Consider the following 15,094-nt stretch of genomic DNA (forward strand, 5'->3'; position numbering starts at 1 on the left):
GAGTATGGTATAATCCACTATATAAGTACAATGAAAAAGATGTGATTAAATTGTTATAGGAGCACAGAGGAAGTACACCCAATCCAGGCTAGGAATAAGGGAGATTTTCAGGGCTGGCCTTTTTGAGCAAATGAACCTCAGCTGAGTCTTAACAAATGAGTAAGAGTCAGTTGATAAGACTGGGAGTTGGTAAAGGGCATTTCAAAATGAGAAGATAGCCTGAACAGAGGCAGAGAGGTATGAAATAGCATGAAGTGTGTGGAGAATTACGTGCGGTCATGTTTTCCTCTATACAACATAAGGTGGGGTTTACCATCTTATTTCACAAATCCACACGAGTTAAGTTTGGTAAATACACACACGTTCTCTGTCAACTTTCAGATATAGCTCTAAAATTAATCAGAAACTGCTAAAAAATATATTTTGTATCATTTAAAATCTTCTAACTGAATTGTAAAGAGTACAAACTAAGGTTATTTTAAAGAAGAATGAGTCTAATAGCACTATTGCTGCCTGTAGTAAGTACTGCATCAGTAACTATATAGCATTGAGTTTACTTTAGAGGTGCTTTCAATCAAAGTGCCATTTGGAATTCTTTCTACTTAGTACTCTTCTGAATAATATTTAGTATAAAAGTCACTCTTTGCCTGTAAAGACCTTTCTGAGGATAATGCAGTATGAGTTAATACAGTATTCTGCATAATAGTATTTCATCTTGATAGTACATGCTAAAATGTCAGATTATAAATGCAAAGAAGTTTGAAAAAAGAAAATAAAGTGGGCTGACTTCACATAGTAGTACCTTTTTTTTTTTTAAACATCTTTATTGGGGTATAATTGCTTTACAATGGTGTGTTAGTTTCTGCTTTATAACAAAGTGAATCAGTTATACATATACATATGTTCCCATGTGTCTTCCCTCTTGCGTCTGTCTCCCTCCCTCCCACTCTCCCTATCCAGTGTGCACTACTCCGCGGTTCCGAAGCTCCCCCCCTCTGCCTCCCGCAGTCTCTGCCCGCGGAGGGGCTTCCTAGTGTGTGGAAACTTTTCCTCCTTCACAGCTCCCTCCCACTGGTGCAGGTGCCGTCCTTATTCTTTTGTCTCTGTTTTTTCTTTTGCCCTACCCAGTTACGTGGGGAGTTTCTTGCCCTTTGGTAGGTCTGAGGTCTTCTGCCAGCCTTCAGTAGGTGTTCTGTAGGAGTTGTTCCACGTGTAGATGTATTTCTGGTGTATCCGTGGGGAGGAAGGCGATCTCCGCGTCTTACTCTTCCGCCATCTTCAAGGTCCCCCCAACATAGTAGTACCTTTATGCTTTTGCTGTAAGGCCTCTTTTCTGTGATTGTGAATTGTTGTGTTTACGTGTAAAAGTACATTATTTTTTGTTGTGTATTTCCTGTAGTGAACCAGTAAAACCTATCTTCTTCTGTTTGAAGTTTTTTTTTTCTTCAGAACTTCCTGTTTTGTTGCTTGATGTGACTTTACTGGCTCTTAGAGGAACAATAAAAATGGCCTTAACTTCCTGTCTGCCTCAGTGTCATAATGTGCCAGGGTATGATAGAAACAAACTTCCGTGGACCATCTCTTTTTTTCTGGTGTTTTTAATCCCTTTAATATATTGGGGGAAGGAGGAGTATCATCTTTTTTTCTTCCTAGGAGTCAGAATCTTAGATACATTAAAAAAAATTCTGGGTTAGAGTTTAGGTGGAGTTACACTTGCACTCATTATTAATATGCAGTCTTTATAAGTCTCACAGTCAGTTCTTATTAGGATGTTATCTCTTTTTTTTTTTAACGTCTTTATTGAATTTGTTACAGTAATGCTTCTGTTTTTTATGTTTTGGTGTTTTGGTCGCAAGGCATGTGGGATCTTAACTGCCCAACCAAGGATCGAACCTGCACCCCCTGCATTGGAAGGCAAAGTTTTAACCACTGGATCGCCAGGGAAGTCCCTCGGCTAAGTTCTATAGAGTGAATGTCTTAGGGTAAATACTTTTTTCCTGCTCCAGTCTTCCTGTTCTACTTTATATAATAGATTTTTTAAAAAGTTGAAAACATTGCATTCTTTAAATAGACCATTTTAAAAGAATTTAGTATAGAAAGTTTTTGAGCTGTTGTGTCTTGCCCAAATCTGATGTCAAATGTAAAAGTAATTTTATCAAAATGAATATTTGTTAATGCCCTTTTTATAGAGCAGTGCTCTGACAAAGGAAATAATTTTATGACCATAATAAAGCCTTTTACTAGATAGAAGCTAGAGTAGTTTGATATGAGGTAAGATGCTTATATCTAGGTAAGCTAGAGTAGTTTGATATAAGGTAAGATTTGAGACATAATCTTTTCAAAGAGTTCACACTGTATTAAGCAGATATGTCTAAAACACAAGGGGAAGAAAACTAAATGAATTAGAGAAGTCAAACTACTGTTTGTGTTCATAGAAGGGAGATCACATCCCATTGGAAGAATTAGAGAAGATTCATGAAAGAAGCATTACTTAATATGCTAGGCTTTCACATCATTACCCCATGAGGAACAGCTTGAGAACTTGTACATAAACTTGAGGAAAATTGAATAGTGAAGTCTGTGATATAGTAGAAGAAGAATGGGCTTAATCAGAACTGAATTGAAACCCTAACTCCCACCATTTTTTAAAAAATAAATTTATTTTATTTATTTATTTTTGGCTTCATTGGGGTTTTGTTGCTGCACATGGGCTTTCTCTACTTGCGGAGAGCGGGGGCCACTCTTCGTTGCGGTGCGCGTGCTTCTCATTGCAGTGGCTTCTCGTTGTGGAGCACGGGCTCTAGGTATGCGGGTTTCAGTAATTATGGCACACGGGCTTAGTTGCTCCGCAACGTGTGGGATCTTCCTGTACCAGGGCTCAAACTCATGTTCCCTGCATTGGCAGGTGGATTCTTAACTACTGCGCCACCAGGGAAGTCCCTTCCACCATTTTCTACCTGTGTGACAGCAAGTCAGGGATGTTTAGGCTGTCTATAATGTAGTTGTGATGCTTAAATGACAGAGTACAGTCTGCCCTCTGTATCTGCACGTTCTGCATCTGTGGAAAGGGAGAGCCAGCTGTATTATGCCATTTTGTATAAGAGACTTGAGCATCGTTGGGTTTTGGTATTTGAGGGGGGTCCTGGAACCAATCCCTCATGGATACTGAGGGACGACTGTACATGTAAGATTTCTGGAAAAATATGTGACACCCAGTGGTTTAGTAAATAGTCTTTCCCCTCCTTTTCCCTTCTTTATGTCAAAAATTAATGGAGGAAAAGATTAGGAGGTAGGCTGAAGTCAGAGCAAGGAGAGTCTTGAATGTCTGGATAAGTTGTTGAAATACATAACATTAAGCAGTTTGGAAGGGACACTTATAGCTAGATAAATCTGGCAGCCTTGCCCTTGATGGATGTTTAGGGATGGGACAAAGGAGCATGGTGATTGGTTAATGGAAGATATGAATTAGAGTACAGTGAAAGAGAGTAGAGTTCAATGAGAGTAGGAAGAAAGAGATGAATAGGAGAGAGATTTTTCCCAAGTAGAAATCAGGGGAATTAAAACTGATGGGTTATGTAAGTCGAAAAAGGAGTCAGATTGGCTCAGGATTTGAATTAGGGCAACTGAAAAAATGGCGTTGCCACTTGCAAAAGCAGAGGAATTAGAAAAAATAGCTGGTTTTACAAGGGGGAATTAGACTTTGATTTTTCATGTATTTTTGTTCTGTAATTCTGTTTCACTTGCAGTATGCTCTGAACAGTAGTGCAGGGGTTAATAGCACAGACACTTGGAGTCCTGCTGTCTAGGTTTGAGTCCTGACTCCACCACTTAAAATTATTATATCTTCTTGGTGAATTGACCCTTTTATGTATGTAGTGTCTTTTTTTTTTTTTTGAGGTAAACTACTCACAACATAAAATTTCCCATCTAAACCATTTTTAAGTGTACAGTACATTAATGTTAAGTGTGTTTACATTGTGCAAAAATGAAATGCTTATACCCATTGAACGGCAACTCTTTTTCCCCACCCCTCAGCCTCTGGTAACCACCATTTTATTTTTTTCTAAGAATATGACTACTTCAGATACCTCATATAAGTGGATTCATGCAGTATTTGTCTTTTTTGTGACGGCCTTATTTCACTTAGCATAAATGTCCTCAAGGTCCATCTGTGTTGTGGCATATAACAATTTTCTTCTTTTTTTTTTTTAAGACTGAATAATACTCATTCTATGAATAATACTCATTCTATGTGTATACCACTTTTTCTTAATCCATTCATCCATTGATGGGCATTTAGGTTGCTTCTACCTCTTGGCTATTGTGAATAATGCTGCAGTGAACGTGGTTACGCAAATATACCTTCTTGGTCCTGTTTTCAGTTCTTTTGTATATATACACAGAAGTGGGATTGCTGCATGATGTGGTAATTCTATTTTAGATTTTTGCGGAACTGTCATACTGTTTATGTTCTATCTGTACTGTATTAATATTCCCAGCAACAGTATGTAAGGATTCCAGTTTCTCCACATCTTGGCCTGCATTTGTTATCTTCTGTTTGTTTTGAAAGTGTGAGGTGGTATCTCATTGTGATTTTGATTTGCATTTCCCTAATGATTAGTGATATTAAGCACCTTTTCGTATGTTTATTGGCCATTTGTATTTCTTTGGAGAAATGTTTATTCAAGTTCTTTGCCCATTTTTAATTGGATTGTCAGTTTTTTATTGTGTGTTAGAGGAGTTTATTATGGATATTAACCCCTCATCAGGTATATGGTTTGCAAATATTTTCTGCCATTCTGTGGGTTGCCTTCTTACCCTGTTGATTGTTTCCTTTGCTGCACAGAAGTTTTAAAGTTTGATATAGTCCCCGTTTGTCTATTTTTTTTCTTTTGTTGCTGGTGCTTTTGGTCATATATCCAAGAAATCATTGCCAAATCCAGTGTCAAAGTGTTTTCCCCATGTTTTCTTCTAGGAGTTTTATAGTTTCAGGTCTTACATTTAGATCTTTAATATACTTTGGGTTAATTTTTGTGCATGGTGTAAGGTAAGAGTCAAACTTTATTCTTTTGCATGTGGATATCCATGTTTTATATAGTGTCTTTTTATTATCACTAGTAATTTTCTTTACTCTGAAGTTTGTGTTTGATAATGCAGCCACTTCCATTTTCTTTACTATTACTATTAGCATTACTATTAGCATGGTATATCTGTTTCTATCCTTTTAACTTATTTGTATCTTTATACTTGAAGTGGCTCTTTTCTTGTAGGCAACTTATAGTTGGGTCTCACTTTTTTTTTCCCCCACTTTTTCTTATCCAGTCTGTCTTTTTTTTTTTTTTAGCCTTTATTTGAGGTAATTGTAGATTCACATGCAGTCGTAAGAAATAATAGATCTTGTATATCCTTCACCCAGTTTCCCTCAATGCTAATATCTTGCATAACTTTAGAACAATATCATAACCAAGGAATTGACATTAATATAGTCTGCTTACCTTATTCAGATTTCTCCTGTTTTACATGCACTAATTTATGAATGTATATGTTATCACATGTGTAAATTCATGTGACCACTACCACAGTCAAGATATAGTATAGTTCTATCACAAATATCTTTTGTGGTACCCATTTACAACCCCAGCCACTCCTCTTCCTTCATCTTTCCCTATCTCCTGGCAACCACTAATCTTCTCTCCGTCGCTGTAATTCTGTCATTTCAAGGTTGTTACGTAAATGGAATCATATAGTATGTAACCTTTTGAGACTGTTTTTTTTTTCATGCAGCATAATGTTATATGTTTCAATGGCTTATTCTTTTTTTATTGCTGAGTAGTATTCCTGAGTCTCTGTCTTTTAGTTGGGGGTGTTTAGACCACTTATATTTAACATGATTATTGACATAGTTGGGTTTAAATCAGCCATCCTTCTCAGGTTTTGGCAAACTATGACCCAAGCACCAAATGACACCAACTGTTTTTATAAATTAAGTTTTACTGAAATACATCTATGCTCATTTACTTACTATTGTCTGTGGTTGCTTTTGTGCTACATTGGCAAAGTTGAGTAGTTGTGATAGAGATTTACCATCTGCGAAGCCTGAAATGCTTACTATCTGACTGTTTACTGAAGAGGTTTTCAACTACAAATTGGGGTATTTGTTTCCTATTTGTTCCATCTGTTCATTGTTTATTCTGCATCAGAAATGTGAGCTTAAAAGGTACTAGAGTGGTTGCTGCCTATTAGAACATCTACACATGCTTTCCTCAGATAAAAGTTTAGACCTGACAGAAGGTGTCTGTATTAGTTCTCTACTCTGTTTAACAGACTACCATTAACTTAGTGGCTTAAAACAACACACATTTATTATCTTTCGGTTTCTGTGAGTAAGGAGTCTGGCTTATCTGGGTCCTTTGCTCAGGATCTCACAAAAGCTGCAGTCAGGGTGTGGGCCAGTCTTTGTTATCCTATGGATGCTTAACTATGGAAAAAATCTACTTCCAAACTCATTTAGGTTGTTGGGAGAATTTCTTTGCAGTTGTGTGACTGAGGACCCTAACTTTTTACTGACAGTCAGGTGGAGGCCTCCCTCAGGTTCTGGGGATTGCCTATAGTTTCCTGCTACGTGGCTCTCTCCATGGCACTTAGCTGCTTCAAGGCTTGCAGGAGAGGCTCTCACACAAGCTTATATAATGTAACATAATCAAGAGAGTGACAGTTCATCACCTTTCCATATTCTGTTGGTTAGAAGCAAATCACAGGTTCTTCTCATACTCAAGGGGATTATATGAAGGCATGACTCATTGGGGGTCACCATCATGTGTCCACCACAGTAACTTTAAGAAGATATTAATAACTATTGGGATTTCCCTGGAGGTCCAGTGGTTAAGACTTCATGCTCCTAATGCAGGGGGCATGGGTTTGATCCCTGGTTGGGGAACCTAAGATCTTGTATGCTGTGTGGCGCAGCCAAAAAAAAAAAAAGTATATTAATAACTATAATCTGTAGTCTTACATTGACCATTTTGGTTCCTGTCAAAAGCTGGAAATAGTTGATGGAATTAACAGTAAAGAGGTAATACAGGAAAAGACTAGTTAAGGTATTTATCTTTTTCAAAAACTGCATAATAAGTGAAGCTTCCACGCTAATAATACCAGTATTTGCAACATGGGTCATACTTTCATAAACACTTGTAAATCCATTATTGCATTTGATATAATTCTCAGAATAGTCTTATGAAGTAGATAGGTATACCTATTTACAGATAGATTGAGGTTAGCAAAGACTTCAAAAAAAGCCAGTAAGTGGTATAATCACGGATTTTAACTTAAAGTCTGTTTGTTTCTGTCACTAAAATAGGATTGTAGCACAGAACTATTGGTGGTGTGAATAGTCATCAAATATGCTTTGATAATGAGTAAGTTTGACTTTATGTAAATACTAGTAAATTCGATGTGAAAATGCAAATAAAATGAGATTTTTATAATGAAGTGTCCGTGTTTAGCAACACCGTATCTCTAATCCCCAGAATATTTCTGTAAGGTAAGTAAGTGGTTTCTCTGTTTCACAGAGGAGGTAACTAAAGTTTAAGCAGATTGTCATTTACCCAAGGTTACTCAGTTGGTAAATGGTGGAACCATGATCTGACCTCAAAATCTAGGATGAACCTATTTCAGTCAAAATACCCTCTTTTTTTTTTTTTTTGCGGTACGCGGGCCTCTCACTGCTGTGGCCTGTCCCATTGCGGAGCACAGGCTCCGGATGCGCAGGCTCAACAGCCGTGGCTCACGGGCCTAGCCGCTCCGCGGCATGTGGGATCGTCCTGGACCGGGGCACGAACCCGTGTCCCCTGCATCGGCAGGCGGACTCTCAACCACTGTGCCACCAGGGAAGCCCTACCCTCTATTTTTGCTTTGCATCATCGGATAGTCTTTAAACTTAAAATTTTTAGCTTATAGCCTCTCTTTTTGGAGATAGTGCATTCCACATCCTGAAAGTCATGTGCTATTGAATTATTCTCAAATTAGATTTTTGTTTAATGTGATAAAATACACATAGCATAAAATTTACCATCTTAATTTTTTTTTTTTTTTTTTGCGGTATGCGGGCCTCTCACTGTTGTGGCCTCTCCCGTTGGGGAGCACAGGATCCGGACACTCAGGCTCAGCGGCCATGGCTCATGGGCCTAGCCGCTTCGTGGCATGTGGGATCCTCCCGGACCAGGGCACGAACCCATGCCCCCTGCATTGACAGGCGGACTCTCAACCACTGCGCCACCAGAGAAGCCCAACCATCTTAATTATTTTTAAGTGCATGTTTCAATGGTGTTAAATACATTCACATTGTTATGCCATCATCGCCACCATCCATTCCTATAACTCTTTTCATCTTGTAAAACTGAAACTCTGTACCCATTAAACAAGCCCCCCATTCTCCTCTCCCCACAGCCCTTGGCAACCATCATTATACTTTTTATGATTTTGACTACTTGTACCTCATATATTAAATCATACAGTTTATCTTTTTTTGACTGGCTTATTTCACTTAGCATAATATCTTTAATGTTCTCAAGGTGTTCCACATTATAGCATATTGCAGAATTTCCTTTTTAAGGCAGAATAATATTTCATTGTATGTATATACCACATTTTGCTTATCCATTTGTCTATGGACACTTGGGTTGCTTCCACGTTTTAGCTATTGTGATTAGAGCTGTTATGAACATGGGTGTATAAATATCTCTTCAAGACCTTGCTTTCAGAGTCACAGACATAGAAAACAAACTTATGGTTACCAAAGGGGAAATGAGGGGGGGAGGGATAAATTAGGAGGTTGGGATTAACATATAGGTAACCAACAAGGACCTACTGTATAGCACAGGGAACTATATTCAGTATTTTATAATAACCTGTAAGGGAAAGTAATCTGAAAAAGAATATATATTATATACATATGTATATATGTGACTGAATCACTGTGCTGTACACCTGAAACTAACATGACATTGTAAATCAGCTGTACTTCTTGCTGATCTTGCTTTCAGTTCTTTTGGATATATATCCAGAAGTGGAATTGCTACATGATATGGTAATTCTATTTTAAATTTTCTGAGGAACTACCACACTGTTTTCCACAGTGGCTGTACCATTTTATATTCCCACCAATAGTACACAGGGGTTCCAGTTTCTCCCCATCCTTGCCAACACTTGTTGGCTTTGGTATCAGGATAATGCTGACCTCATAGAATCAGTGAGGAAGTGTTGCTTCCTCTTCAATTTTTTTGGAAAAGTTTGGGAAGGAATGATATTAGTTCTTTAAGTGTTTGGTAAAATTTACCAGTGAAGTCATAAGGTCCAGGGCTTTTCTTTGTTGGGAGATTTTTTTTTTTTTAACATCTTTATTGGGGTATAATTGTTTTACAATGGTGTGTTAGTTTCTGCTCTATAACAAAGTGAATCAGTTATACATATACATATGTTCCCATGTGTCTTCCCTCTTGTGTCTCCCTCCCTCCCACCCTCCCTATCCCACCCCTCCAGGCGGTCACAAAGCACCGAGCCATATCCTGTTCCATTGATCTATTTTTCTGTTTTCGTGCCAGTACCATACTGTCTTGATTATTGTAGCTTTGTAGTATAGTCTGAAGTCAGGGAGCCTGATTCCTCCAGCTCTGTTTCTCGTTCTCAAGGTTGCTTTGCCTATTCGGGGTCCTTTGTGTTTCCATATAAATTGCAAAATTTTTTGTTCTAGTTCTGTGAAAAATGCCAGTGGTAGTTTGATAGGGATTGCATTGAATCTATAGATTGCTTTGGGTAGTAGAGTCATATGGCATAGGTTGTCCAGCACTGTGGCTTGCTGGTCGTTGAGTGAAGCTGGGTGCTGGGGTTAAGATGGAGGTCTCTGGGAGATTTTCGCCATTTGATATTATGTGGAGCTGGGAGGTCTCTTGTTGACCAGTGTCCTGAAGTTGGCTCTCCTACCTCAGAGGCAGAGCCCTGACTCCTGGCTGGAGCACCAAGAGCCTTTCATCCACACGGCTCAGAATAAAAGGGAGAAAAAGTAGAGAGAATTAGTAGAAGTATGAAGAAAGAAGGAACGGAGGGAAGGAAGGAAGAAAGAAAGAAGCAAAGAAGGAAAGAAGGCAAGAAGGAAAGGAAGGAGGGATGGAGGGAGGAAGGAAGGAAGGAGGGAAAGAAGGAAAAAAGGCAGAAAGAAGATAGAGTAAAATAAAATAAAGTATAATAAGGTTATTGAATTAAAAAATACTTATTTAGAAAAAAAGGGACAGATAGAACCTTAGGACAAATGTTGGAAGCAAAACTATACAGACAAAATCTTAACACAGAAGCCTACACATACACCCTCAAAAAAAGAGGTAAAGGGGGAAAAATCATAAATCTTGCTCCCAGTCCAGACTTTTCCCCGGATTCCCTCCCGGCTAGCTGTGGTGCACTAACCCCGTCAGGCTATATTCAAGCCGCCAACCCCAGTCCTCTCCCTGCACTCTGACCGAAACTGTTGGGAGGTTTTTGATTACTGGTACAATCTCTTTACAAGTTATAGATCTATTCAGATTTTCTGTTTCTTTGTGATTTAGTCTTAATAGGTTTTGTGTTTCTAGGAACTTGTCCTTTTCATCTAGGTTATCCAATTTGTTGATGTACAGTTCATAATTTTCTCTTATAGTTCTTTTTATTTCTTCAGAATCAGTAGTAATGTCCCCATTTTCATTTCTGAATATAGTGATTTGAGGCTTATCTCTTTTTTCTTTCTTTTTTTTTTTTTTTTTTTGCGGACCACCAGGGAAGCCCTTCTTTTTTTTTCAATTTTATTTATCTTTGGCAGTGTTGGGTCTTCGTTGCTGCGTGGGGCTTTCTCTAGTTGCGGCGAGCAGTGGCTACTCTTTGTTGCGGTGCATGGGCTTCTCATTACGGTGGCTTCTCTTTTTGCGGAGCACGGGCTCTAGACGCACAGGCTTCAGTAGTTGCGGCACAAGGGCTCAGGAGCTGTGTCCCGCGGGCTCTAGAACGCAGGCTCAGTAGTTGTGGCACATGGGCTTAGTTGCTCCATGGCGTGTGGGATCTTCCCAGACCAGGGATTGAACTCATGTCCCCTTCTTTGGCAGGTGTGTTCTTAGCCACTGCACCACCAGGGAAGTCCCTCTCTTTTTTTTCGTAGTCTGTCTAGCTGAAGTTTTTTCAATTTTATTGATCTTTTCGGAGAACCAACTTTTGGCTTGATTGACTTTCCTCTGTTGTTTTTCTCTTCTCTGTTTAATTTCTCTTTGCTCAAACCTTTATTATTTACTTCCTTCTGGTAGGTTTGGGTCTAGTTTATTCATCTTTTTTCTAGTTCCTGAGGTTTTAAAGTTAGGTTGTTGATTTGATTTTTTTTTTTTATGTGTTTAAAACTGTAAATTTCCCTCTTAGTGGGAAATCAGCTTAGCTTTCACTGCATCTCATGTTTTAGTATGTTGTGTTTTTGTTTTCATTTGTCTCTAAGTATTTTCTAATTTCTCTGTGATTTCTTCTTTGATCCATCAGTTGTCTAAAATTGTGTTAATTTCCACAATTTTGTAAATTTTTTGGTTTTTTTTTTTGTTATTGATTTCTAACTTCATTGTGTTGTGGTTAGAGAAGATACTTGGTATATCTATCTTTTAAAATCTATTGAGTCTTAATTTGTGGCCTAATATGTCATCTCTCCTGGAAAACGTCCCATGTGCATGCACTTGAGAAGGATGTGTATTCTGCTGTTGTTGGGTAGTGTTCTGTATATGTCTGTTAGATCTAGTTGGTTTATTGTGTTAAGTCCTCTGTTTCCATACTTATGTCTGGTTGTTTTGTTCATTATTGTGAGTAGGCTATTGAAGTCTCCAACTATTATTGTAGAACTGTCTGTTTCTCCCTTCTTTTCTTAGTTTTTGCTCCATATGTTTTCATGACTTGTCATTACATATGTAAATGTTTATAATTGTATATTCTTGCTGTATTGAACCTTTTATTAATATATACTGTCCTTTTTTGTTTCTTGTAATATTTTTTATTTAAAATCTTATTTTTGTCTGATACTAGTGTAGCCACTTTGGCTCTTTTTTTGGTTACTGTTTGCATGGAATATTTTTTTCAATCCTTTTCATTTCAACCTGTTTGTGTTTTTGGATCTCAAATGAGTCTTGTGTAGACAGCATATAATTGGATCATGTGTTTTTATTCATTCTGCCAATCTCTGTCTTTTGATTGGAGTGTTTAATTCATTGATGTTTGTAGTAATTACTGATTAGGAAGGACTTATTTCTGGTATTGTGCTATTTGTTTCCTATGTGCCTTAGAGCTTTTTGAGCCTCATTTCCTGTATTACTGTCTTCTTTTGTGTTTAGTTGATCTTTTTTGGTAGTGAAATGTTTAAGTTCCTTTCTTATTTTCTTATGTGTATACTCTATAGGCATTTTCTTTGTGGTTATCATGAGGATTACATTTAACATCCTAAAATTATAATACTCTAATTTGAATTTATACTAGCTTAGCTTCAATAACAGACAGAAAGTCTGCTTCTTTACAGTTTCATCTCTACTCTTTTCAGTTGTTGATGTCACAAAATTGCATCTTTATACATTGTGTGCCTAAAAACATGAACTAAAAATTCAAATTATTAAAATTGTTTAATTTAAATTTTATTTAAGTTCTATTTTTTACTTATTATTTTAAGTATTCTAAATTATGTAGGAAACGTGATTTGGTGTAACAAAGCAAAATTACAGTAAAACTAGCTTTTTACATTAATAATTCTTTAAAAATGTATTTGTCTCTCAAATATAAAAAGTACAGTTACAAACCACTGTTACAATAATACTAGCTTTTCTACTTACCCATGTATTTACTTTTATATTCATATAGCTTTAAATTACTGTCTAGTGTTCTTTCATCCCTTTCATCTTGTAGGTCTCCCTTGAGTTGCAGACCAGGTCTAGTGATCATGAACTCCCTCAGCTTTTGTTTATCTGGGTGTGTCTTACTTTCTCCCTCACTTTTGTGAGGACAGTTTTTCTGGATATAGATCCTTCATTGACACATTTTGTCTTTTAGTACTTTTAACATATCCGCCCATTGTCTTTTGGCCTCCAAAGTTTCTGATGAGAAATCTGCTGATAATCTTATTGAGATCACTGGTATGTGATGATTCACTTCTCTTCTTGTTTTCAAGATTCTCTCTTTAGCTTTTTGGAAGTTTGGTTATAATATGTCTTGGTGTGGGTCTCTTTGAGGTCATATTTTTTGGAGTCTCTTGGATGTTTATGTTCATGTCTTTCATTAAATTTGGGAAGTTTTCAGCCAGTATTTCTTCAGATATTCTCTCTGCCCCCTTCTCTGTCTTTTATCCTTCTAGGACTCTCATGATACGTATGTTGATCTGTTTGATGGTGTCCCACGGGTCCCTTAGGTGCTGTTTATGTTTCTTCAGTCTTTGTCAGACTTGATAATTTTCATTGTCTTAGCTTCAACTTTGCTAAATCTTTTTTCTACCTGCCCAGATCTGCCTTCAAATCCCCCTAATGATTTTTTTTACATTTATTTATTTATTTTTGGCTGCATTGGGTCTTCATTGCTGCACGTGGGCTTTCTCTAGTTGTGGCGAGTGGGGTCTACATTTTGTTGTGGTGCATGGGCATCTCATTGCGGTGGCTTCTCTTGTTGCGGAGCACCGGCTCTAGGCGTGTGGGCTTCAGTAGTTGTGGCTAGTGGGCTCTAGAGCGTAGGCTCAGTAGTTGTGGTGCACAGGCTTAGTTGCTCCATGACATGTGAGATCTTCCCAGACCAGGGCTTGAACCTGTGTCCCCTGCATTGGCAGGCGGATTCTTAACCACTGTGCCACCAGGGAAGCCCCCCTCTAATGAATTTTTAATTTCAGTTATTAATATTACAGTTCCAGAATCTCTCTGTGGTTCCTTTTTAGGTTTTCTGTTTCTCTATTGATAGTTCCATTTTGTTAACACAAATGACTTTGTTCACATCTTCCTTTAGTTCTTTGAGCATCTTCAAGACAGTCTTTTTAAAGTCTTTGAAAAAGAACTAATAGCATTTTTACTAGACAGCGACAGTTTCTGTTGATTTATTTTTCCCATTTAATAGGCCATACTTTTCTGTTTCTTTGTATGCCTTGTGATTTTTTTGGTTGTTAAATACTAGATGTTTGAGTCTAATAATGTGGTAACTCTGAAAATCAGATTTTTCCCTATTCCTTAAGGCTTCTTGTTTTTTTTTGTTGTTTGGCTTTTTTTTTTTTTTTTTTTAATTGTTGTGGGCTGTCTTTATGATGAAGATCAGCTTGAGGTTTAAACTTAAAGTCTTCTCAGGTCTTTTCTGAGCCTTTTCCTGGGCATGCATGGTCACTTTCTGATTTTCCTTGTATATGCAGTTGTTTTTTAATGTCTTAGTCTTTAGTGTCTTACTTCCAAAAGGGGAAATAGTGAAAAATGCAGCGGTAAAGGGCACCAGCCTTTAAAATATCCTGGAAGTCACTTCAGATGAGAGGGAGGGGCCTGCAACAGTGGGAGGAGGTGCAATAACAGTGGCTGGCCACCTCTTTGTCTGCACTTCTGTGATCAGAAACAGTAGTGAGCAATCAGAGGAGAGATCCCTGATATTCAGAGGGTAGAGTCCTTCTTGCCTACTGTGGCTTCTGCAAACTCTGTGCAAGCTGCTCCAGAAACACATGCACAGCTGCTTGCCACATGGCTGAGCGTGGTCAGCTGCTACTGTACACAGAGCTGAAATTGACCAAAGTCAACTGTAATTTACCTACTAAATCTTCTGGAAGTTGTAATCCTTTAGCAGACTCCAGAGTTTCAAATCAGTTACATCAGACAGATTCTGTCAGTGCAGTTGTTGTCTATGTGGGGAGACAGATTCCTTGTGCTTCTACTCCACCATCTTCCCACAATTTTCCAATTAGATTTTAAAGGAGTCCCTTCACTGATACAATTAGCTGAGGTGGCTTATGTGACATTTAGTGTAAAAGTACAAAGTCACCTGTTCCTCTTTCAACAGTGATTTATATGGTCATTTTACATATATGGTATTGGTAAACTATAATTTC

The 15,094-nt window shown here is 37.8% G+C and overlaps 1 protein-coding gene across 3 annotated transcripts in view; it reads left to right on the forward strand.

Annotated features, from left to right (window-relative positions):
• The window catches only part of KLHL8 (kelch like family member 8), a 53,519-nt gene that overhangs the window by 10,286 nt on the left and 28,139 nt on the right, over nt 1–15,094 (forward strand). The window contains exon 1 of one of the 3 annotated variants that reach the window (XM_024764192.1): nt 1,880–1,982. The exons of the other annotated variants lie outside the window; for them this stretch is intronic. The gene's annotated coding sequence lies outside the window, so the exon portion shown is untranslated. Of the gene's footprint in view, nt 1–1,879; nt 1,983–15,094 lie in introns of those variants that run through there. 3 annotated transcript variants of the gene reach the window in all.

Source organism: Neophocaena asiaeorientalis, unplaced genomic scaffold (genome assembly GCF_003031525.2).
Source record: "Neophocaena asiaeorientalis asiaeorientalis breed wild unplaced genomic scaffold, Neophocaena_asiaeorientalis_V1.1 scaffold296, whole genome shotgun sequence".
Classification (NCBI taxonomy): Eukaryota; Metazoa; Chordata; class Mammalia; order Artiodactyla; family Phocoenidae; genus Neophocaena; species Neophocaena asiaeorientalis.